At 45.5% G+C, this 3803-nt stretch overlaps 1 protein-coding gene across 1 annotated transcript in view; it reads left to right on the plus strand.

The window, feature by feature from the left end:
- The first annotated feature begins 1798 nt into the window (after positions 1-1798).
- Positions 1799-3803, plus strand: part of TTC29 (tetratricopeptide repeat domain 29) — a 194558-nt gene continuing 192553 nt past the window's right edge. Inside the window, exons 1-2 of the mRNA XM_007528445.3 lie at positions 1799-1926; positions 2555-2604. The gene's annotated coding sequence lies outside the window, so the exon portion shown is untranslated. The remainder of the gene's footprint in view (positions 1927-2554; positions 2605-3803) is intronic.

Raw genomic sequence — 3803 nt, forward strand, 5'->3', positions numbered from 1 at the left:
CATCCAAGATGGGTCAGATACGGTGGGTTCATTGTTCTTAATAGCTGTATAGTATTCCGTTGTGTATACATACCACAGCTTTCTCAGCCATTCTTCTGTTGTTGGGCACCTGGGTTGCTTCCAGGTTTTAGCTATTATGAATTGTGCTGCTATGAACATAGGTGGACACATATCTTTTTGGTTGGGTGTTATGGAGTCCTTGGGGTGTATCCCCAGGAGAGGAATTACTGGGTCATATGGAAGGTCCATGTCTAGCCTTGTGAGAGTTCTCCAGACTGCTCTCCACAGAGGCTGGACCAATTTACAGTCCCACCAGCAATGCAGAAGGGTTCCTCTGTCCCCACAGCCTCTCCAGCATTTATTGCTGCTGTCCTTTTTGATGTATGCCATTCTTACAGGAGTGAGGTGGTATCTCGATGTTGTCATTATTTGCATTTCTCTGACAATCAGTGACCTGGAGCAGTTTTTCACATGTTTGTTAGCCTTTTGGATCTCCTCTGAAGTGAATGTTTTGTTCAGATCCTCTGCCCATTTCTGGATGGGGTCATTTGCTTTTTTGGTGCTAAGTTTGCTGAGCTGCCCCCCCTTTTTAAACTCGTTCTTTTTTAAAGATTTTTTAAAATTTATTATTTATTTATTTTTTATGTTTTTAATATTTATTCCCTTTTGTTGCTCTTGTTGTTTTATTGTTGTAGTTATTATTGTTGTCATCATTGTTGGATAGGACAGAGAGAAATGAAAAGAAGAGGGGTAGACAGAGAGGGGTAGAGAAAAATAGATAACCTGCTGACATGCTTCACCGCTTGTGAAGTGACTCCCCTGCAGGTGAGGAGCTGGGGGATGGAACCGGGATCCTTGCTCCAGGTCCTTGCATTTTGTGCCACCTGCACTTGACCCGTTGCACTACCGCCCGACTCCCTTTTTAAGATATTTGTTTATTTATGATAAAGATACGAGGAGAGAAAGTATGAGACATCACTCTGGAGCATGTGCTGCTAGGGATTGAACTTGGAACCTCATGCTTGACAGTCAATGCCTAATCCACTACACCATCTCCCGAACCACTCTCTCTTTTTTTTTTTTAATGTGTGTGCTCAACCAGGTTTACCACCAACCAGCCCATCTCTTGGCCCTGTGTATGAGAATGAGTACAGAACTCACTTCCTGCCACTGTGAGCAACCAGAAGAAATGATGGGATGGAGTTAAGAGACTAGCATTTAGTCTATGTAAATATAAAACTCCAAATTCCACGTAAATATTAAAAACAAGAAGAACAAAGACAGAAGGCAAAAAGATTTAACGAGCTAGTTCACCACAAATTGAAATTGTTTTTGTTTTCTGGAGAAAGAACTGGGAAAGGATTATGGACCAGGAAAGACAGGGCTGTCTTCCAAAGAGGCAGGGCAAGAGGGGGATGGTTTATGTGGGTGGGCAAAGCGCCTTTATCTCCTAGCCTTCAGGAATGTCTAGATCAGCTTCCCTTTGCCCGTCATTCCTGTGGACCCCTAGGGAAATGCTTATAGACTATTGGACAGATAGTGAGTGACACGAAAGAAATGACGCAGGGCAGAACATCAGAGGCCCATAGGTTGGGTGGACTACTTTCCAACAAGGTGGTGTCATATGGAAAGCAGCTTTGCTTGAAAACCCGGCTGTATCTGGAGTCCCGCACCTCCTGCCCCAACCAAACCCAGGCAGCCAGAGGGAGGCCCCGCCCCTACAAGCTCCACCCCCTACAAGCCCCGCCCCCGGGCGCTGGGAGCTGCCCCAATCCCGAGTCCCAGTTTGGTTTAGTCCCGCCTCTCCGTCTCCCTGGAGACCCACGCGTCCTCGGTGGGCTCTGGCCGGGAGAAGGAGCCAGGCCCGCGCCGGGGGAGCCACGCTTTGGGTGAACAAGGGTTGTTCCTCAGGGCCAGTCCACCGAGGTTCGTGCCATTGGGGCGAGGCTGGAAGGACCAGCAGAGCAGCCGGAGTGCTTCAGGGCGGTCCTCTGCGGTGATCCCCCACCCCTCTTCCACTACCTTCCCCTGTCCTATAGACTGGGAGGCCTTCAGGGGTTCCTTCTAGAAATCTCCAGCAGGAGGAAAAGGAAAGGTTCTTTTCGCCCTCCAGTTCACCTGACCCTCTGTGGGCAGTGAGGAGGCACAATTGTTGGAATAAACTGACTAGTCTTATTTAAACGCAAGGGCAGAAAGGGAATAGAGATGCCATCCTTTTCAAGAAACCTCCATCCCGCCTAAATTCGAGAGGTCTAACATGCTTACACCTAATATCACATTTGTATTGCAACATATGGATACATAGGCATATGCCACGTGTATTGGCATTTCACTGAACAGTTCATTAATGATTTCTACCATAGTGTCTATACTCACTCTGGAATTTTCAAAGTTCATATATAAACATATAGTGAGGACCTGATCAGTTGTTTGAGTGATTCTTATTCCTTGATTTGGGAGTGGAGAGAGGAGTTAGTCTATTAACTAATTTTTAGCCTTTTGTTTTTTTATTTCCCTTCTCTCCTTTGCCATTATTCTGTTTTCTGATTTCCAGGCTAAAGGCTGTAAACCTCCAGAAGAGACCTTCAGCAGTAATCTTCAAGTGTAAGTCAAGTGAAACGTAAACTGCCTTTAAACATTTTACCAGCTGTTTAGTTTTGTTTAACCAGTAGTAAGTGTCAGAGGGTAGGGAGTGTGTGATTTCTGTTTGCTCTACTTAACAAGTTATTTAATTACTACCACTGAGTGCAAGAAATATCCAAAATGTATGCTCTGATGGGGCAGGGTACATTTACTAATTCTTTAAACTTCTATATGGATTTTTTTAACATTTTTTTTTTGGAAGTACAGTTACTGATATTCTGTAGATTTCCTTAAAGTTTCATAGTAAAAGGGATTATGATAATCCTCTGGAAAGCTCTAATTCTTACACATAATTCTGATGGAAATATTAAAAGTATTTTTTGTACTTTCTTGAGGACACATCAGAAATCTGCATCAGAAACAAAGTTTATTGGTGTTATTACTCACATCGGAACTTCTCCCCCAATGTGACTGAATTCTAGGGACAGTGGTCAGCTTCAAACACAGTTGCTTCCCATGTAGCCTCTGTCTGCACAGCACTAGGAGGCCTCCCCGTTGTGTTTCCCGGTGAGGGTATCTTCTGGGAATAGTGGGCAAGAAGGTTATTCTTTGAAGAATTTTACTTGGGGGCCAGAAATTTAAACTCTCACCATGGGACACATTCAGCCTGACCCAGCACTCTCAAACCTTTCATCCTGTGTTTCTCCATTCTCATTTGTCTTCACATGGGGGGCTCAAACTTAGAGACTGTAACTGTGACTCAAGAGCCAACCAACAGATCAAAGAACCTGCCAAGCCTCTTCTGAATACCAACAGTGGAATGGCTTCAGGCAGCCTTTTGATCTTAGTCTCAGCGCCCCTGGTGCCACAGGTAGCACTGCCCACTTGTTGGTACTGGGGGAGCTGCCTTTGGGTCCTTCCTAACAGACTGCTTCCCCTTGACCTCCTGGGGCTAAGTTCATTTTGAGAGCAGCCAGAGAGGTACCTGCCTCCTCCTCTCTTACTCACCCAAATCAGAGCCCTTCGGCTTCTGGTGGTGGCGTCATCTTGTGTGATTTCTTCTGGGATGCCCAGCTTGGAGGATCTTGATGGGGTCCATTGTTAAACCCTTTCTGCTTGAGGCCTCGTCAGTAACCCTCACACAAGTCTTATTTCTCATGGTTGGAGCTCACCAAGGAGCCAGAAACACTGACTAACACCAGGAAAATGCTACCACTCCT

The sequence above is a fragment of the Erinaceus europaeus genome, chromosome 19 (genome assembly GCF_950295315.1).
Source record: "Erinaceus europaeus chromosome 19, mEriEur2.1, whole genome shotgun sequence".
NCBI lineage: Eukaryota > Metazoa > Chordata > Mammalia > Eulipotyphla > Erinaceidae > Erinaceus > Erinaceus europaeus.